This window comes from Narcine bancroftii, chromosome 3 (assembly GCF_036971445.1).
Source record: "Narcine bancroftii isolate sNarBan1 chromosome 3, sNarBan1.hap1, whole genome shotgun sequence".
Classification (NCBI taxonomy): Eukaryota; Metazoa; Chordata; class Chondrichthyes; order Torpediniformes; family Narcinidae; genus Narcine; species Narcine bancroftii.
In genome coordinates, this window is record NC_091471.1 from 111,412,757 (window position 1) to 111,435,927 (window position 23,171).

Genomic DNA, 23,171 nt, shown 5'->3' on the forward strand with positions numbered 1-23,171 from the left:
GCCCTTCCAGTTGGGAGGAAGAATCGATCTAAACATCCTGCCTCCGCAGAACCACCATAGATCCGCTCGAGGTACATTCAAGGCTGAGTGGTTCCCTCCCCTCTCCTCTGTCATGTCTTGTACTCTTGTGCATAGTTGTAGCTTTCCTTGGTCCTTTGTGAACTGTCTTCCTTGTCTTGAAATGCAGGCTGTGTGATTCCCTGACACAGCCCAGAATGCCGGCGAAATCCAGACATTATTCCTCTTCAGAGGAGGGAACGTCAAGGACAGAGATTTATAGGACTGGTTACCCCAGGCCTCTCTATCCTGATTCAAAGCCATCATGCACCTCATTTCTTGTCTGTTTTTACCCCACCCCAACAGAGGTAGAACCACCTGTGCTATCAGACGTCCATAAGCGCATGTATAGCAATTGCTCTCGTTTAAACTCTTCACCGTATATTTTACCCATTCTTCCCAGGCATTTGTATCCCCATATCCTGTCACACTCTCAATCATCTGTCTAAGATCCTCTACCTCTACTATCTGTACTATTTTCGGATTAGTCTTTGATCCTTCTATGATTATTAAACTACAAGCATCGAACCATATCACCTGAGGTTTAGAATTCTCAGGAATGGTATTGGTGAACTTTACTGGCCCTGAGGGCTTGATAATGGATTCCAATCCTCTCCTTACTGGGGTATGAATCCCATCAGCCCAACCCTGGTTCCCATTTACCAACTCTATTCAGCATATCCATCACCATCTCATGTTTCTTTCTACCGAAGGAGGAGGGTTGTACATAGATATTTAACTTATGTTTCACAAACTATTCAATGTCCTGTTCTAATGACCTCAACGTCTTTTCAACTGGATCTTGAGCGGGTTTTCGATGGGATATATGTGCAAAGTTGGCGGCTCAGCAGGGGTCCTCACTGGTCCTTTCACTCTGGTGTGGTGCGTCCATCTTTTTCTGCAGTCTCAGTGGTCAGGAGGGTTAGAAATTACCCCTCCCATCTTGGATGAAGCTTGGCGTCCTTCCACGTCTTTTGTGAACAGCAATTTCGAGCGAGGTGTCTGGACCAACAGACCCTTTTTCCTAAGAACAAATAAATAAGAAGCGAGCGCCAATACATAGTTCCTTAGAAATTTGTCAGTGACTTCAACAGTAGGCAATTCCCCTTCTCTTCCAAAAAATGGCAGTCCGAATTGCATCTCATAAGGGGAAAATCTGACATTCCTTCGAGGTGCTGTTCAGATTTGCAGTAATGCTATAGTTAGGCATTTAGTCCAAGGTAACTTTGTTTCTAGCACCAATTTGGACAATGTCTAATTCATTCGTTCTACCCATCCTGAGGAAGGGGGATGCCATGGGGTTTGAAAATCCCATGTTATTTCTAACTTTTGCATTGTTTCTTGAAGTATCCTAGAGGTGAAGTATAAGTTTCTAGTCTTTTGTGCATATGAATCTATCCACAGTCCACAATAACTCATCAGTCCCTTCTTTGTTTTCGGGAGAACCAGTTCCAATATCCCCTTAATCGTTTTGGGACTCATTTTCCTTTTTCCCTTACTTGTTAAATATCCCAAATATTTTACCCTCTTTTCTAAATGCAGTTGTAACCCAGGAGGTTACTCCCAATATCCAGAATGTATAATAATTGCCACATCACTTCCTCATGATCTGATCCGATCATAATGAGCTCCAAAATAGGTACAGAAAACTCTTCCCCTTTTACCCCTGATACCTTTAATTGTGGCCTAGTGTTTCTAACTCCCTCCAGTATAACATAGAAACATAGAAGATAGGAGCAGGAGTAGGTCATTCGGCCCTTCGAGCCTGCTCCGCCATTCAATGAGATCATGGCTGATCTTACCCCGTCCCCACCTTCTCTCCGTAATCCCTAATTCCCTTATACTGAAGAAATATATCTAATTCCCTCTTAAATATATTCAATGGACCTGCCTCTACTGCTCTCTGTGGCAATGAATTCCACAGATTCACCACCCTCTGGGTAAAGAAATTCCTCCTCATCTCGGTTCTAAATGGACCATTATCCTCAAACCATGGCCCTGGGTTCTGGACTCCCCCACCATTGGAAATATCCCTTCCGCATCCATTCTGTCCAGTCCTGCCAGAATTTTATATGTCTCTATGAGATCCCCTCTCAATCTTCTAAACTCAAGCGAGTACGATCCCAAATCGCACAATCTTTCCTCATAAGTCATCCCTGCCATTCCAGGTATCAGCCTGGTGAATCGCCTCTGCACTCCCTCTATTGCAAGAACATCCTTCCTCAGATACGGCGACGAAAACTGCACACAATACTCCAGGTGGGGTCTCACCAAGGCCCTGTACAGCTGCAGTAAGGTATCCTTATTCCTATACTCAAACCCTCTTGATATGAAGGCCAACATACCATTTGCCTTTTTAACTGCCTGCTGTACCTGCATGCTTGCCTTCAGAGACTGATGTACAAGTACCCCTAGGTCTCTCTGCACTTCCCCATCTCCCAATCTAATGATGATCTAGTGGCCTCAATGCCCACCAGAAAAACGGCATCCTTTTTGTTGGGTCCCACCTGGAAGAAACCCTTGATCCCACTAATCCTCCCCAAAAGTCTTCAGAGGGATAGCATCCCTTTTCCTCTTTAATTCGGGACATTCCTGTTTGAAATGTCCCACTTTCCCACAATAGTAACACCCTGCCTGCTGGGGTTACCCAAAACTCAAGTACATCAACATAATAACAACCAGAACATTTCCATCGCTCAATTTCTCTATCAGAGACGTCCCTCTGGTGAAGTCTAATCTCCTGGATGGAAGGTATAAGGCTTGTTGAGGAGGACTCATGTTGAACTAAATCTTTGGTGTCCCAATCCTGATAACCCTTTAGATACTTTAGCTACTTTATCTGCTGCCTCATTAAGTTAAGAAATCACATCTTTATCATGGGTATGTGCTCAACTTTAAACTGCAAACAAATTGCTCTCTTGCGTGGCCCCTTTAAGGCTGTCTTCGTTCTCTGCTCTGTAGTATTCTGTACAAACTGGCAGCATTATCTCTTCTTCTGGGCTTCCTGCCAATTTACCTGGCTGGTATCTTATGTTTTTCTGCTGAGTTCTCTCTGTCCTTAATGAGAACAGCTTAATTTTTAAACTGTGCAAATGCAGACAAACGTGTTTTAACAAAAGCTTCTAGAATTTAACACAGACTTACTTTAAATCTTCACTTCTTTGTTATAGTGATTTATCATGGCTGTGGGTTTGAGCATTAACAGGATCTGAAAATACTTTGGGTATTGCTGGCTAGGGGTTTAGATACAAGCAGATGATATGCTAGTGGTGATCCTTAGGGGGTCCAGGATGAGTACTCGGGGTCACTCGTCTCTCCCTCCTCCATCAGCCTTAGGACTTCCATTTAACTACGTAGTCTTTGTTTATCCTCCTATGCAGAAGGCTTCTCCTGCCTACCCTTTGCTTTTTTCCTTTTCTGATATTTCCTGTCCTGCTCCTTTCTATGTGCCCATTCTTTCTGGAGGACATCCATAGGTTTACTGTCCCCCCTTCTGCCAGTTTTACAGTATTAGTTTGGCAACCTGCAAGCCTATCTCTTTTCTTTCTTGTGCTAACAGGCACCACTTTCCAATGGGCTCTTTAATGAATTCATCATCCCAAGTACCCGCCCAACGGCCAGCCTTCTCTAATTCCTTTTATTATTAGATCTCTTAAATCCCGCATATTCCTCCTTCCCTCCTCCTGCTGCTTGTCCCAGTCTGGCTGAACAATTGGAAATGTAGCTTCTGCGGCAGCTCCCTGGGGAGGGGTGGGTGGCGGTGCTCTCTCTCCTAAATTCTCATTCCTGCCTGCCGGACCATTTGTCTTTCTTCTGCAGTGAATAAAGTTCCTAATATCAATTGCATTTCACCCCAGGTATAAATGTTAAGTCCCAAGAATTGACCAAACTGTTCAGCCAAGCCTAGGGGGTCTTCTAAGAGACTTTTCATCTCCTTTTTAAAGTTTCTCACTTCTGTACTGGTTAAAGGAACGTTGACGAATCCCAACGCCCCTTCTCCTATCGGAACCTCCCTCAAAGGGAACATTTGCCAATCGGCTTGATCTTTCTGTTCCTTTCACTCCAACGGAAAGGATTTTATATCATCCTGTAGTATTTCCACCTCACCCCTTCTCTTTTTCTTGGGTTTTTTCTGGCCCGTCTGTGCCCCTCTGTCCTGCCTCCTCCAGCTCTGGGGCACAGGCCTCTACCCCTCCATCGGACTCTCTCACCCGTTGGTGTTCCCCGGGAGGGAATATCACCAGCATCCTGGTGATCCTCCCCTCCCATCTGACTACCATAAGGCAGGGCAGGTGCTTCAAAGGATCCCAGGGAGGTACGTCTTCCTCCTCATTCCTCACGGTGACCTTAAACAATTCGGTCACTCGGATCCAACAACTGCATAATCTGACTCCTCCGGGTCTGGAGGACTTCTTTCATTTACAAATAAATTTAATTTCTGACATATCCAATCTTCATCTGACCCCAGTTGGGGCCACCAAACCGAAGACCCCAGAATTGGAGTCTGAGGCCATTTGTAATCACAAAACTTTATCATAGTTTCCTTAGTCTTTCCCTGGGTCCTTCCCTGACCTGTTGGAATCTAGGGGTTAAAACAGTATGAAATAAATGATTAATCAATAAGTTTATTTGGACTGCATGAGTCAGGGAAAGAGGAATGTGGCTAAGTGGCTGTCACAGCATGGAGCAAAGTTGGCTGAACAAAATTGGCTGCTCCCAAGATACAGGGAGAGGATATGCATAAAACGATTTAGGAGGAATGCTCAACTGAAGGAGGTGGGAAGTAGCACAGGAGACACAGGCCAGATCAGAACAAAGAATGGCCCGCAAGAATCAAAGGGAATGGAAAACCAGTCTAGGAGGAAGATTAAGGCACGAGGAGGTGTTAAAGAGAACAGCAGAAATTGGCCAGACAGGGACCGAATGGTGATTAGAAATATCTGGGGATGAATTAATTTCAGATCTAAACAACAGGATAGTCTGGCCTGGAGGATTAACATGGGAATGCTACACCCCAGAAATCTGCAAAACAGGAGATGACTTGTGATAACCCTTATGCAAAAAGATCTAGCAGGGAAACTTTTGTTCTGTGTGATAAGATTGACCTATATAAACTGTGCCAACTGGACAATAGGGGTCAGTCTCGGGGAGTAGCTCACTGGCAGGTGACCTATGAACTAACAGACTGACCCAGAGCTCTGTTAAGTTTTATTCTTGTGCTGTGTAATAAATTGACTGTTGAACCGAATACCTTCTCCTATCACTTCATTCAAAGAACGCGCTGGACTCAGACTACACATAGACTAAATTAAGAGTAAGTTAAAGCCAGAGTCCAACAGACCCCAGTTTCCTAACATCTGCCCCAATGGACTATCGGGTGGAATGTCAATCCCGGGACCCCCACTCTGGAGTCCCTTCTTCTCTCGGGTACTCTAATTACCCATATCCCTGTCAGATCACTCACTCCTGACAGAATCCCGGTCGCCCGAAAAGCATTTAATAGTCAATTTTTCTTACCCGGGACTCGTGCACGAGAGTTGCCCTGACCAAACTACTCCTTCTACCGGAGTCCCTTCATTCTGTTCCACTCCCTCTACCAGAGCTTTCCTAGGTCTTATTCTCCAGAGTCTCCTATCCGGATATCACTCGCTCAAACCGCTGACGGCAGAGACCACTGAAATCAGTGGGGTGCACCTTCTCGTTCTTCGATCACCAGTCACCAAGCGGTGGGAGTTGAGGATCCCAGATGAGCCCCCAAGCTTGTGAAATATAAAGTGTTCACAATCACTACTCTGGAGACAAAGTCTTGGAGAATAGGTTCAGCTTTATTTCAAGTCTGCAGAGTCAGGTGCCCCTGGTCTGGAGACACACTGGAGGTTCAGAATCATCACTTTTTTGTACAGTCCCGGGCTCAATATCACCCCACCTTCATTTGCCTTCTTCCAATCAGAATCTTAGTACATTACAATATTCTTCTTCTCCCTTCCATCAATCCAAGTATCACTCAGTTCCTCCTTCTTCATACATCGCATGTTATGTTAATTAGTTCATTCCCTCCTTAGGGTGTCTAAGTTAATATTCATGTCTCTATTAAGCAAGCGCAGTACTAGCTATAAACTACCTTAGGTCACTGTACCAGCCTGAACCAGATCCTTGCATCCTTGGTGCTCCTGATAAGAAGGGGCCCACTAGCCAGTATTGTCTACTCTCAAGCTTTTATCTACATACTTTGCATTCCATTACTTTTCACAGAATGGTGCAAGTTTAATCATTTTCATCCATATTTCACATGACAAGAAATTAACCTTTTTAAAGAAGTATGGAATATATTGTGGTTGTTTGTGTAAAGGACACATCAGCAAAGCTCGTAATAAGCGACTCAGTTGTGATATATGCAATTTAAAACATCCAAAGTTACTGCATCCTCAACAAAGTAAAGTTGAGAAGGATGTCAAACAATCTGAATCCAAGACTAAAAACACAGTCAGAGAGGATCCTTCTGCTTTGGTTCAGACAATCTTACTGGGGCCAGTGACAAAGCTCTCTTAATAGTTCCTGTACAGGTTAAAGCTGAAAAAGGATCTTCATACTGAAGACTTATGCATTTCTTGATTCAGGAAGTGCCGCATCATTCTGTACTGTTGAATTGATGAATAAACTTAATCTTTATTGTAGAAGATCACAAATCTCATTGAAGACAATGAATGATGAAAGGAACATTGAAACTAATATAGTTTCAGATTTACAAATGGCTGAATTGGATAGCAATGAATTTTGCGATCTTCTAAGTGTATATACTCAGAAGACTATGCCTGTGAATAGGGAGAATATTCCATCTCAGGATGATATCAAACAGTGGGATCATCTAAAAGACCTTTGCTTACCCAAGATTGATGCTAAAATCAAGATGTTAATCAGATTAGGTGTATCAAAAGCTCTTGAACCACTAGAAGTAAAAAGGAGTCAAAATGACGGACCTTATTCTGGGACAATGTTGCTCGGATGGACAATTAACAGACTATTAGGAGGAAAATGATCAGGAGTTGTCAAATGTTAATGTCAACAAAATTTCAGTTAGTACATTACAATATTCTTCTTCTCCCTTCCATCAATCCAAGTATCACCGGTAGAGGACCCATGATTCGGATCCAAACAGGAGTGTGGGTATGACAACGGCTCTGTATACGCTTATCTTTGTGCGATTTTTCAGTTGGTTGTTTTTCCAGACTCTTTTGTGTAGTCTTCCAAAGGCGTTATTTGCCTTGACGAGTCTGTTGTCTATCTTGTTGTCGATCCTTGCATCTGATGAAATGGTGCAGCCAAGATAGGTAACTGGTTGACCGTTTTGAGTTTTGTGTGCCCGATGGAGATGTGGGGCAGCTGGTAGTCATGGTGGGGAGCTGGCTGATGGAGGACCTCAGTTTTCTTCAGGCTGACTTCCAGGCCAAACATTTTGGCAGTTTCCGCAAAACAGGACGTCAAGCGCTGAAGAGCTGGCTCTGAATGGGCAACTAAAGCGGCATCGTCTGCAAAGAGTAGTTCACAGACAAGTTGCTCTTGTGTCTTGGTGTGAGCTTTAAATCTTGGAATGTAAAGATGGTAAAAACTGGTATTTACCTCATCATGGAGTTATACATCCACAAAAGGAGAAACTACATGTTGTATTTGATTGTGGAGCATCATTTCAAGGCGTTTCATTGAATTCTCAACTTCTACAAGGTTCAGACTTAACCAATACTTTAATAGGTGTTCTGATAAGATTTTGTTAAGAGCCTATTGTAATTGCTGCAGATATTGAAGCCATGTTTCATCCAGTGAAAGTACGATCAGAAGACTGTGATTTTCTACGATTGTTATGGTGGCCTAATGCCGATTACACAAAAACATGATTGAATACAGAATGACAGTTCATTTATTTGGACCAACTTCGTCACCGAGTTGTGTAAATTTTACGCTCAGGAAATGTGCTGAAAATAATGAAAAACAATTTAGTTCTCAGGCTATAAGCATCATTAGAAATAATTTCTACATTGGTGATTGTCTTACTTCAGTGGTTTCATAAAAAGCAATAGATCTTTATCACAAATTAAAAGAAATCTGTAATAAAGCAGGTTTCTTCCTTATGAAATGGATTAGCAACATTTGAGATGTGTTGGCTGTTATTCCTGAGGTAGAAAGAGCAAAGGAAATAAAACATTTTGATATGGATTGAGACATTCTACCTGTCGAAATGGGGTGCAATGGTGTGTTCAATCTGATGTTTACAAATTCAAAATTGTTTTAAAAAAGCGGACTTTAACAAGAAGAGGTATTCTGTCGATTGTAAGTTCAATATATGATCCTTTGGGAATATTGACGCTGGTAATATTAATAGCCAAGAAAATTTTGCAAGAATTGTGCAGAAGAAAATTTGGATGGGATGAAATTATACCAGATTCCATCGCACAAGATTGGATAAAGTGGATTGAGAGTCTTAAAATGTTAGAAAGTTTTGAAGTCGACAGATGTTTTAAACTGACAGACTTTGGAATTCCCACTTTTGCTCAGTTACACCATTTTGCTGAATGCAAGCGAAGGTGGTTTTGGTCCTGTCAATTATTTACTACTGTGAAATAATCAAGAGCAAATACATTGTGGAGTTGTAATGGGAAAGGCCAGAGTGGCTCCATTAAAACCAGTCACCATACCTCGTATGGAATTGACTGCCGCTACTATGGTGAGTAGTTTTAGTTTTAGTTTTAGTTGCCCATTCAGAGCCAGCTCTTCAGCGCTTGACGTCCTGCTTTGCGGAAACTGCCAAAATGTTTGGCCTGGAAGTCAGCCTGAAGAAAACTGAGGTCCTCCATCAGCCAACTCCCCACCATGACTACCAGCCCCCCCACATCTCCATCGGGCACACAAAACTCAAAACGGTCAACCAGTTTACCTATCTCGGCTGCACCATTTCATCAGATGCAAGGATCGACAATGAGATAGACAACAGACTCGCCAAGGCAAATAGCGCCTTTGGAAGACTACACAAAAGAGTCTGGAAAAACAACCAACTGAAAAACCTCACAAAGATAAGCGTATACAGAGCCGTTGTCATACCCACACTCCTGTTCGGCTCCGAATCATGGGTCCTCTACTGGCACCACCTACGGCTCCTAGAACGCTTCCACCAGCGTTGTCTCCGCTCCATCCTCAACATCCATTGGAGCGCTTTCATCCCTAACGTCGAAGTACTCGAGATGGCAGAGGTCGACAGCATCGAGTCCACGCTGCTGAAGATCCAGCTGCGCTGGATGGGTCACGTCTCCAGAATGGAGGACCATCGCCTTCCCAAGATTGTGTTATATGGCGAGCTCTCCACTGGCCACCGTGACAGAGGTGCACCAAAGAAAAGGTACAAGGACTGCCTAAAGAAATCTCTTGGTGCCTGCCACATTGACCACCGCCAGTGGGCTGATAACGCCTCAAACCGTGCATCTTGGCGCCTCACAGTTTGGCGGGCAGCAACCTCCTTTGAAGAAGACCGCAGAGCCCACCTCACTGACAAAAGGCAAAGGAGGAAAAACCCAACACCCAACCCCAACCAACCAATTTTCCCTTGCAACCGCTGCAATCGTGTCTGCCTGTCCCGCATCGGACTTGTCAGCCACAAACGAGCCTGCAGCTGACGTGGACTTTTTACCCCCTCCATAAATCTTCGTCCGCGAAGCCAAGCCAAAGAAGACTATGGTGAGCAAAATGGACACTGTGTTAAGAAGAGAATTACAGATGGAGTTAGCAGACTCTGTGTTTTGGTCAGTGCTTAAATACATTCATAACAAAACTATTGTACTTTTGTGACTAACAATTAATGAGATCAAGAAGGTTTTGCAAGTTAATCAATGGAGATATGTTAAAACAGTGGATAATCCATCTGACATGCTTCACGAGGATCAAAAGTTTAATCATTTCTGAAAAGAGCCAACACTTGAATGTTCAGTCCTCAATTTCTTTCACAATCTCAAGAAGATTGGCTTCAAAATCCAGAAGAGTTAAAAGAATTGTCAATGGAGGATCCAGAAAACCAAAACACTAATGGATCTAATTTTACAGGAGCTCAACTAGAATTATGAAAAGCAGTTAAAAATTGGAATCAACATCAAATTCACAATTCATTACTTCAAAAAGAGATTAATTCGATATTTAACCTGCCTACAGGATCACATCATGGTAGTGTGTGGGAAAGAATGATGAGATCAATCAAATGCTGAATGAGGACAATCTTCAGACAGTATTGTGTGAGATTGAAACTATTTTAACTAGTTGCCCAATAACTATATTTTCTATTGATTAAAATGATTTTGAAGCACTTACACTGAATCATCTTTTATTTCTTAAATCTAAACCTTTAATGCCTCTGGGTCAATTTCAAAAAGAAGGTACCTATGCAAGATGCAGATGGAGACAAGTGCAGTTTATTGTGGATTTATTCTGGAAAAGATGGGTTAAAGAATATCTTTCATTATTACAATAAAGACAAAAATGGTCTAAAGCTAAACACTATTTTGTATGTGGAGACATTAAAATTATCATGGACGATTCTGCACCAAGAAATTCTTGGTTGCTGGGGAAAATCATAGATACATAGACAAGGAAGGTTTCGTTTGGCATGTGCGGATTAAAACCAAGAGTGGTTACTTAAATCTATCTATTACTAAAATCTGTCTTTTACAAACCTAAAGTTTTGATTTATAATTTTACATTTACCATATTTACTTTTGTATCTGTAATAGCAATTGTTATGTATTAGTCATTAATGTCTATAATAATAATTAGGGGCCAGAATGTAAAGTTTAAAACCTTATGTTTATGATTTGTAGTTATTTTATGACTTTTCTCTTTAAGAAAGCTATTCGTTTGACCATTTACCTCTTATTTCACCTTTGGTTCATTATACCCACTATCTCTGGAGCTTTCCTTTTTTGAGCTACATTTATCAAACTTAAAAATCTCATTCTGTTATCTGCTGCCTTTCTTTTGTTAATAAATCAAGTCTGGTCCAAATTAATCAATTTTGGAAGAATCTTAACTAAATGATTAGCCCACAATTTGGATACAATTTTATAATCTACATTTAACAAAGATATAGGACTATATTAAGCTTTTTGTGGTGAGGATCTTTCCCCATTTTTTGTATTACCATTATCAATGCCATCTTAAAGGATTATGGTACATCATTTACTTCTCTTATTTGATCTAATATCTCTTAAAGAATTGGCACCAACAGTTCCTTAAATTCCTTATAAACTTCTGATGCTGTATTATTTTGCAATGTTCCAGAACCTCATATATTTCGGCTTCTGCAAAGTAATTAGATAATACTTTCCACACAAATTTTGTAATTGAATTTGTTGCAAATATTGCTCTATTTTAATTTCATCTTGTTTTAACTCAGACTTATACAACTTCTCATAAAACTCTAAAATTTTGATTTATTTCCTTCAACATAAACCATCTGACCATTCTTGTCTCTCATTGCTACTATAGTCTTTAACTGCAATGCCAGTACCTTATGAGCTCTTTCTCCCAGTTCATATATCTTTGTTTAGATCACAAAAAGTCTCTTTCAACTCTATATGTTGGCATCATATTAAGCTTGACCTTTTTTGTTTCCATTAATTTCTTCCTTTCCTCATTTGGACTAATTTGTATTGTCTTCTCTAAATCAGTTATTTTCTTTTCTAATTAGACAATAGACAATAGACAATAGGAGCTGGAGTAGGCCCTTCGGCCTGTCGAGCCAGCACCGCCATTTTACAGATCATGGCTGATCACTACCATCAGTACCCCTTTCCAGCCTTATCCCCAAAACCCTTAACTCCTTTAAATAGTCCTTTTTTTTAAAAAATTTTGCCATATAGCTAATTATTTGTCCTTTTAAATATGCCTTTAAAGTGTCCCATATAATTAATGTATTCTTTACTGAATCTTTATTATTTTCCATAAAAAATTTAATTTTTTGATTAGGAAGGTCTTCCAGGCATGGTTGCCCATTTTCCTCATTCTTATTTGTATTGGCAATAGAACTGTTAGCTGAAGTGTTTCGAGGGGATAAGGAAATTGCATGTTTTGAGATAGGAGACAAATTTCATAAAATTAGTCTTTTGGCAGATGATGTTATAGTATACTTGACTAAACCTGAAACTTCACTGAATGGACTAAATGAAAGATTAACAGAATATGGATTAGTTTCAGGATACAAGGTTAATGTGGATAAAAGTGAAATGATGCCGATGGTTAATGCAGATTATACAGAATGTAATAAGTTAATAACATTTAAATGGCAAAGTGAGGAGGGTTAAATATTTGGGGATAATAAGCAATTGAATAATTTGTATAAATTGAATTATTTAGCACTTTTAAAAAGATTGGAGGAAGATTTTAAAAGATGGAAGGAATTACCAATAATGCTAATAGGATGGTTGAATTGTGTTAAAATGAATATTTTTCATAGAATTCAACACTTATTTCAAACATTACTAATTCAGGAATCTGAAATGTTTTCAGATGATTAAATAAGAATATTAGTGAGTTTTTATGGAGAGGAAAATTGGCAAGAATAAGGATGGAAAATTTGTCATGGAAAAAAGATTAAGGAAATTTGAGATGAGCAAATTTTAAACATTATTATAAGGCAGCTCAATTGAGATTTTTCTCTTCTTGGTATCAAAAGGAAGAAAAAAAATCTTGGGTAGATATTGAGATGAATGATATAGATGAAGAAAGTACAGACCAAATATTGTATAAATGGAACTATGAAAATTTTAAGGGTAAAAGTTCCAATTTTAAAACATTTCTGCTGACTATGGAATGGGATATATGTAGAACGAGGTATAAGGAATTATCAGTTGAGATTTTTTTTCAAACTTTATTTAAAAGATAACAAAGACATAACATACAGTGTAGAAATAATCAAAGAAAATTTTACATTAACACCCATCCCACCCTCCCACCCCTACAGCCAACTCCCTTAAGGGGGGCAAAAAAAAGGAAAAAAATATAGCTTATATATATATAAAAAATATTGAAAATATTAATAACATTGAAAAGTATATCTAAATGCATATATTTCAAATATGGAAACCACTTACTAACAAAGAATAATTATCCTGTAAATTATAAGTAATTTTTTCCATAACAATACATACTTTCAATTCATTGTACCAAGGTGCTATATTAATCTCAGTATCATCATTCCAAGTACTAGCAACACATCTACGCGCTACTGAAACTCCAAATGTACAAAAGCAATTTGAATTTTATCCAATCCCATTCACTTTAAAGAATACAAATTTCCCAACAAGAAAATCGTTGGATCTAATGGTAATATAAAATTATATAATTTCTCCAAAACTGCTTTAATTCCTTGTCAAAATGATTGAACTTCAACACAATTCCAAACAGCATGTAGAAAAGTTCCAATATATGAGCCACATCTAAAACAAGAATCCGAATTAGTAAACCCATTTTTTTTAAACTTTTCCGGGGTCAAATGTAATTGATGTAAAAAAATTATAATTAACCATTCCATATCGTACATTAGTCAATTTAATTACATTGTCCTGACACATATTTGCCCAATCATCTTCGGGAAAAATAAATACTAAATCATTCTCCCATTTAAGTTTAGATTTCTCCCAATCTGATTTATCCATACTATCTTGTAACAAATTATACATAACTGAAATATAACCCTTTTTCGGTATAGAGGAAATCAAAGATTCAAATCTCGACAAAGTAGGTAAAATCATCTCTCTACCATAATTATCTTTTATCAAAGCTCTAAGTTGATAATATGCAAACAAAGAATTGACAGGTATATCAAATCTTTCTCTCAATTGATTAAAAGAAAGAAATTTGCCCTCTACAAAACAATCTTGTATTGTCTTTATACCTTTAGAATCCCAAATCTTTAAATGATTATTAAACATTGAAAAAGGAATGAGCTGATTGTTATACAATGGAGTTAAAATTAATAATTTATCTTTTGACCCTAACACCCTGTTTTTTTAATCCAGATCTTTAACAAATGTTTCAATATTGGCATATCATATTGCTGTAACAAAATCAAGTTCCAACGAAATATAAATTAATGTATTTCAACCCTAGATATACACACCATTTCCACTTAAGCCCAGCTGGGAGGCTGATCCAAATCCATCAATTTACTAATAAACTTCAACTGGGCCACTTCATAATAATTTTGAAAATGTGGTAATTGTAGTCTGCCCAATGTATACTTCCATGTAAGTCTATGGAACGCCATTCAGGCTAATTTACCTTGCAATAAAAACTCTCACACTGCTTTATTCAAATCTTGGAAAAAAAGCCCTTAGAAAGTAAACAAGGTAGGGACTGAAATAAATATTGAATTCGAGGAAAAATATTTATTTTAATACAATTAACCTGACCAATCAAAGTTAATGGAAGATCTTTCCACTTAATCAAATCTGCTTTAATCCATCTTAATATAGGTACATAATTTAATTGACGTAATGATTGATAATTCATATCTATAAACACACCTAAATATTTAATTTTACTTGTCCACCTTAATTTTGTAATTGTTTTAAATTCAGAATAATCTCCCACTCTGACTGGTAAAATTTCACTTTTATCCCAATTAACTTTATATCCCAATAATTCTCCAAATTTCAACACACTTGCAATTGTTTCAATGACTGTTCCAGTTCCATCAAATATACCAACACATCGTCTGCAAATAAATTAATTTTATATTCTTCATTCTTAATCCTCATCCCTCTAATTTCTTCATTTTGTCTAATAGCCTGAGCTAACGGTACAATAATCAATGCAAATAAGGCTGGTGATAATGGGCAGCCCTGTCGAGTTGAACGAGTCAAATTAAATGGTGAAGAAATCTGTCCATTTGTCACCACCCTAGCAATCGGGTTCGTATATAAAGCCTTAACCCAACCAATAAAAAAAGGGCCAAATTTAAATTTCTCTAACACTTTAAATAAAAGATCCCACTCAACCCTATCAAAAGCTTTTTCTGCATCTAATGCAGATAGGGTCACTTTAAATAAAAGATCCCACTCAACCCTATCAAAAGCTTTTTCTGCATCTAATGCAGATAGGGTGGTTAGGTTGCTTTTGATATGCGTTGACCAAAGTAATTAATCGAAATATATTGTCTCATGCATTTCTATTCTTAATAAAACCTGTTTGATGAATGTGTACCAATTTGGGTAAATATTTAGCAAATCTATTGGCTAATAATTTCACTATAATTTTATAATCTACATTTAATAAAAAGATAGAGATCCATTAAAAGAGTCTTCATATCGACCTATCTTTTTTTGGAATGACAGTTATTAAAGCACTTGAACATGATTCTGGTAACTTCTGATCTTCAGTAACTTGATTCAACGCCCCCAAATTCATTAGAAAAATCATCATAAAAGAGTTTATAAAATTCCACAGGAAATCCATCATCCCCTGGGGACTTTCCATTAGGCATTTCCTGAATAGCTTCCTTAATTTCAAAATCCGTAAATGGAGATTCCAATTCCTGAACATCATTTCCATCTAATACCGCTAACTTTAATTTAGATAAGTAAGAATCAATAGAACCATTGTCCTGTTTCCCCTCAGAAGTATATAATTTCAAATAAAATGAATAAAACTGATTTCCTGAGGTTTGAAAGTAGCTTTTGAATTCTTCTTAACAGCATTAATAGTCCGAGATGTCTGTTCAGCTTTCAATTGCCAGCAAGTACCTTATGAGCTCTTTCCCCTAACTCATAATGTTGTTTAGATCGATTAATTAAGTGCTCAAACTGATAAGTTTGTAAAGTATTATAATGTAATTTCAATCTCGCTAATGAAACTATTTTTATCTTCTGAAAATCTTTCTCTATCTCAGCAATCTGATTTTCTAACTCTAAACTTTCTGCCATATATTGTTTCTTTACTTTCGTAGAATAACTAATGATCTGCCCTCTCAAATAAGCTTTAAAAGCATCCCATATTACAAAATGACTATCCACAGAATTAACATTTTCAGTCAAAAATAAAGAAATCTGCTCTTTTACAGAAGTAACAAATTCTGATTTTTCCAATAACATTGCATTAAACCTCCATCTAAATGACAGATGTACTACCTCTGAACTTTAACAGGAAAAAAGTAATAATGAATGATCAGATATAACTCTACTTTTATATTCAGCTCATAATACTCTACCTTGTAAATGTGCTGATACCAAAAATAAATCAATTCTAGAAAATGAATAATGTCTTGAAGAATAAAAAGAGAAATCTTTCTCTGTTGGATTAACTTTTCTCCAAATATCCACCAAATTTAAATCTTTCATTAATGCATTAATTTGTGTTGCACCTTTGATTTCCTTATACTTTTTAGATTTCTGTCCAATAAAGGGACGAGAACACAGTTAAAATCACCACCAACTAAAACATTTTCATTAGTTTGAGTTAACAATAAAAAAGCTTCTGAAATAAACTGCTCATCATCTATATTAGGGGCATAAAGATTCAGCAAAGTCCAGGATTCAGCAAAAATTTTACAGTTCACTCTTAATACACTGCCAGCATACCCCTCTGAAGATTCCAATTCAAATGGTATTTTTTTATGAATCAAAATCACTACTCCTCTTAAATTAAAAGAAGAAAAAACATGACCAACCCATTCTCTTTTCAATTTCAAATGTTCTTTCTCGCTCAAATGTGTTTCTTGTAAAAAAGCAATATCAATTTTCATTTTTTAATATAAGCCAATATTCTCTTTCTCTTAATTGGATTATTTAACCCCTGAATATTAAAAGTTGCAAAATTCAATTGAGACATCTTTTTTTTCCAACTACTAATATACTTATGCACTATAAAATAATGCTTCCCTCTACAATCCTTCCAAAAAAGAAAAACTCCCTCAAAAAAGAGAAAAAAAAATAAAGTAAATACAAAAAAAACCCCACCCAAAGGTCGTAATACCCTAAAAAACTGGGTGTGGTAAACCCACTAGTGGTAGATGACTATCAAAGTTTTCAGTATTATCCACCAAACCCCTAGCCAGATACATATTGATTATTTAATCAAACACAACCAAATATAGTCCATACATTCAACCCAATGATTCCAAGCTCAATGACTGCTCCGGATCTTCAACATCAAGAAGACTCTGTGTCATCACTTCTTTCCATTTCCATTCCCATTCACTCTCCTCTTAGGAGATAACGGAGGAGAAAATCCATTCCTTCGCAATTCCAGCAGAGAGTTAGCAAAAACCAAAGCATCATGATCATTCTCAAAAAATTGAGATTGAAAATTTCCCTAGAAAACCTTCAAAATTGCAGGATAATGAAAAGCAAACGCAGCCTTTTCGCCATAAAACATCTTCAGCTGTACTGATTCTAAAACCTTCAGGGAAAAGCTCTTTACCCAGCACCTCTGGGATCCAGTGCTTAAATTTTTTTTATAGGGTCAGCACTTTCAATGTCCTCTGGGAGACCAACTATTTTCACATTATTCCTCTGACTTTGATTTTCCAATGAATCAATCTTCTTCATTAAATCTCTTTCTGAATCCCCAATCTACAAAATAATCTTCCACTTTTTCAATTTTTTCCCTATTACGTTCTACCTGAGTTTGACACTCAGAGAAGGCTATTTCAATTTTCTTAAAAATTATCTTGCACAGTATCAACTGATTTTATACATCTATTAATATCACTTTTAACTATAGTCATTTCCTGCTTTACAGATGACATTTCATCACACAAGGTATTCATTTTTATTTTCATCTCCATAAATCCTTGATTCACTTGAGTTGATATTTGTTTTGACATATTGTGCATTTGACAAGCAATCCCTTCCAAAACAGTAAACACTAAATCCAATCCAGATTCCACTTCCAATTTTTGAGATTCACCTTCTTTGACTGCAAGCTCCTCCTCCTGGATGAATTCCAATAAGGTAAGTTCCTCTTCTTCCTCAGTCATCGTAGGTCCCTTGGCTGAACTGCTGCGGGTCTGGACACCCAACGCTGGCACCCCGATCTCTTTGGGACGCCAGCGTTTGGGCTCCCCCACAGCCTACACTTTCTCCAGCAGTTCTCAGACCCGCAATGCCCCACGCAGGCCAGGCAAAGCTGTCAGATGCGCAGAAGCGTCTTCTGACACTACACTGCGCGCCACTGGGCTGCCCAGTGAGGTCATGAGTTCATGATTCCCCTTATCAGCCATGCCGCCCGCACGCATGACTTCGCGTGAATGTGGGTCGGCAACGGCCGAACTCACCAATGTGCCGGTGCCATCTTGCGGAGGCAGGATCAGCACCGGAGTCAGACTCAAATGGGCTGGAGTCCTCTGAGGCTTGGAAACTCCCCGCGACGACTTCGTGGATTCAGTTATACAGGTAGGCCTCAATTCTTCCATACTTTTATATGGTAGTTTTTTTCTGAAGCTAGGTTTCAATTTTTTCACATTGGATGCCATCATAAATTTAAATAACTGTAAATCTTATTTTTAACTACTTTTATGCTTTTTAAAAACCGGGTATTCAATGATCTACTGGGGAAAGGTGGAATACGTGTCTTTCTTCTACACCGTCTTGCCACGCACCCCATCAGATGACTTTAAAATAAAATCAAAATCTTCCATTTACAATGGATAATTATTTGACAATTGGTATGAAAAAGGTATACAGAAAATACAAGATTGTTTTAGCGTTTCAATTTTTATTACATTTGATCAAATAAAGGAGAAATATGGGAATATTATAAAATACAATATTTGTATATTATCAATAACTATCATATTTGAAGAAGAAAATAGGAATAGACTTGAGACTTCTGGAGCATAGTCAATTTGAATATGTTATAACAGAAACCTTTATTATTCAAAGATTTATAACTACTATGTATAATAAATTACAAGAAATAAAAGAAAAGAAAGATTTGTATAAAACCAAAATGAAGTGGGAACAGGATTTAAATATACAAATTCAAGAAAAAATATGGATGAAACTGTGTAGAGATAGTGTAACTAATACAATCAATGCTAGCTATCAAATGGTTCAATATAATTTTTTATATAAGTTGAATAAATTTAACTTAAATTTTTATACTCAATGTTTTAGGTGTAAAAAAGAGGTTGGTAATTTCTTGCTTTCAGTATGTTTGTGTGAAAAGGTAAAAAGATTTCTAGAAAAAAATCATGTGTTATGTTAGAGAAGATATTAGAAGTAAAGGTTAAATTAGATCCAAGAATTTTTTTTGTTGGGTCCTCTACCGGCATCACCTACGGCTCCTAGAACGCTTCCACCAGCGTTGTCTCCGCTCCATCCTCAACATCCATTGGAGCGCTTTCATCCCTAACGTCGAAGTACTCGAGATGGCAGAGGTCGACAGCATCGAGTCCACGCTGCTGAAGATCCAGCTGCGCTGGATGGGTCACGTCTCCAGAATGGAGGACCATCGCCTTCCCAAGATCGTGTTATATGGCGAGCTCTCCACTGGCCACCGTGACAGAGGTGCACCAAAGAAAAGGTACAAGGACTGCCTAAAGAAATATCTTGGTGCCTGCCACATTGACCACCGCCAGTGGGCTGATATCGCCTCAAACCGTGCATCTTGGCGCCTCACAGTTTGGCGGGCAGCAAACTCCTTTGAAGAAGACCGCAGAGCCCACCTCACTGACAAAAGGCAAAGGAGGAAAAACCCAACACCCAACCCCAACCAACCAATTTTCCCCTGCAGCCGCTGCAACCGTGTCTGCCTGTCCCGCATCGGACTTGTCAGCCACAAACGAGCCTGCAGCTGACGTGGACTTTTACCCCCTCCATAAATCTTCGTCCGCGAAGGCAAGCCAAAGAAATATATATGGTGAAGACATTAAATTGGAACTAGATAAATATAACAAGAGATTTTTGAGTCTAGAAACAGCAATAGCGAGAAAGTATGTAGTAGCTAAAACGTGGAAATTGGAAAGTAATGTAAAAATAGAGGAATGGTTTAATGAAATAAAATATTGTCTCCCATTAGAAAAAAAATACTTATGAGAGATAATTATGATAAACTTTTGTCAAATTTTGGAGCCATATATGAGATTTATGAATATAGACTAATCCAGACCTTCTAATCCAATTCCAACCCCCCCCCCCCCCAAATTATGGTACTTTCATCAAGAAATGTATTATGGCATTATTAATGTGGGTATAATTATTACGATGTATATGTACTTTTTCTTTTTTTCTATCTGCAGAGGTTAGGGATGATGGGAGATTGGGGGTGAAAATTGAAAATTATTCAGTGTCTATTATGTAATGATATTGCAAGTTAATTTGAAATGTACGAAAGATACTAATAAATAAAATTTTCATAAAAATTATGGCTGTTTTGTAGAGTTACCATAGTTATTTTGACGCCATATGTCATTATATCCAAGCAGACGAGGAGCTCGTTCTCACTCTTGGAATAATCACAGAAGAGACGTGAGCACTCGAGAAACTTTTCTTCGAATTCATCATTATTTATTATTCTAATTCGTTTATATTTTTTGAAGTTGAGTATCATTATCATTTATAATATGCTTTGTTTTACTCTGTTATAAATTGCAAAGCTATGAAAGCGTTTATTTGCTTTTATCAATGAAAAATTAAAGCTATTTACAGCTGCAATTACGAAGTTTGGTTTATTTGGATGAATAAGATGCAATTCAGAATATCGAGGCTTACGTTTCTTGGAAGGTGACATGTTTTGAGATAGGGAAATATTAGAAGCTGGGAAATGTCATCTACAGGAGTCACAGGGTAGTCAGCAAGGAGGTGGGTCTACCATACACACAGAGACAGTACAAATGGAACAAATAGTATTACACTTTCACCACATTCAATCCTTCTTTTAAAAGAAAGTCTAGCAGGGTGGAGTGACTTCAGTGTCCCTCACAAGTTCAGCCAGTCTATTGTTCTTTTCTGTCTCTGGGACAGCCATAGTGCCAACTGTGGCACACCTGCCAGTTCTTAGGCAATGTGATGCATGTCTGTAGCTTGCATGTCTGGTGACTGGAGTGGGGCAGCTGGGGTGGGGATCGGGGCAGGGTACTTGGTTATATGGTGGTTGGTTATGGTGCTAGGGCTCACTGGGTGGTCAGTGGCAGTCTTGGGATCTCCCGTGTATGCCAGTGTATGACAGTGTCCTCATGGCCATCTTGGTATGGCACGTAGGCATATTGAGGTTGGCATGTAGGAGATGGACCTTCTCATTCAGTACGGTACTTTAGACCTATGGCTTTGCCCATGACTCCACAGCAGGACTGGTCCTGGGAATATCAACCAGGATGGCAGCATGGTTCCCGACATGGACTTCCTGGGGAAGAAGAACATTCATTCATGTGGCATGGTGTTGGTAGCCATACACAGGAGGGTTCTAATCACGAGGAGAGCCTCAGGAAGGATCGCTTGCCAATGGGAAATGGGCAGGCCTTTTGATTTCAGGGCTAGGAGGAATACCTTCCAAACAGTTGCATTCTCCCTTTCCACCTGGCCATTCCCCCGGGGGTTTTAACTGGTGGCTCTATTAGTGGTAAGGCCCTATGCCAACAGGTACAGAAGCAACTCATCACTCATGAAGGAGGACCCCCCAATTGCTGTGGATGTAGCTCGGGTACCCGAATAGGGGAAAGATGTTGTGCAGTGCCTTTATGACTGTAGTCACGTCCAGGCAGGGGATGGCAAATGGGAACTAGGAGTACTCATCAACAATGTTGGGAAAGTACACATTTCAGTTCGAGGAGGGCAGAGGCCCCTTGAAATTCATGCTCAGGTGTTCAAAGGGGCAGGAAGCCTTGATCAGGTGTCACTTGTGGTTTGCATTCAGCACAGATCTGGCAGTTTCTGGGTCTGCATCCTGACCTTATCAATGCAGAGGGAATGTTTCGGGCCTTGACGAAGTAAAAAAGTCTGGTGACCCTGGCGTGACAGAGATCATCATGGAGGGCTTGGAGTCAGTTGGACTGTGTGCTGGTGCATGTCCTCGGGACAGGGCATCTGGAGGATTATTGAGCTTCCCAGGCTGGTACAAGATGTCATAGTTATAGGTGAAGAGTTAAATTCTCCACCACAGAATCTTGTCATTCTTAAATTTATCCTGCTGCTTATTATTAAACATAAAAGTGACTGCACGTTGGTCAGTCAGCAGGGTAATTAGTTTGCCAGCCAGGTAGTGCCTCCAGAGCTGCACTGCCTCAAAAATGGCCTGGGTTTCATTCTCAATGGAGGAGTGCCAGATCTCAAGGCAATGGATGGTGTGGGAGAAAAATGCCACGGGTCTATCTGCTTGGTTAAGGGTGATGGCTAGGGAAAGGTCAGAGGCATCACTCTCCACCTGGAACGGGGTGGATTCTTCCTCGGCATGCATTATTTATTATCCAAGGCCAACCGAGCCTCTGCCAACAGATGAAAGGAGGTGGCTTTCAACAGGGGTTTGGCCTTGTCTGCGTAGTTGGGGACCCACTGAGCGTAATGCGAAAGAACCCCAGGCTCTATTTCGGGGCCTTTAGGCTGTGGGGAAGTGGGAGTTCCAACAGGGGATGCATGCGGTTGGGGTCAGGACCAATGACTCCATGTTCCATGACACAGCAGAGGATGATGAGACATGATGTGTGGAACACACATTTGTTTTTATTATAGATGAGGTTGAGTGCCTTGGCTGGTTGGGAGAATTTTTCTAAGTTTGCATCGTGGTCCTGTAGGTCATGGCCACAGATTGTCCAAATAAGGAAATGTGGCCTTGAGCCCATGCTAGACCACCATTCGGTCTATTTCCCTATGAAAAACATAGACTCCGTGGGTGTCTCTGAAGGAAACCCATAGGAAGTGGTAGAGGTGCCCGACCCCCTCGAATGCGGTGTACTGACAGTCCTCTGGGCAGATAGGGTGCCGGTAGTATGCCGACTTTAGGTCGATGGTGGAGAATACTCGGTATTGAGCTATTTGATTCACCATGTCGGCAATGCAGTGAAGAGGGTGTGCAGGAAGCAGTTGATAGTTCGACTGTAGTCAATCACTATGCAGATTTTCCCCCATTTTTGACCACCACAACCTGGGCTC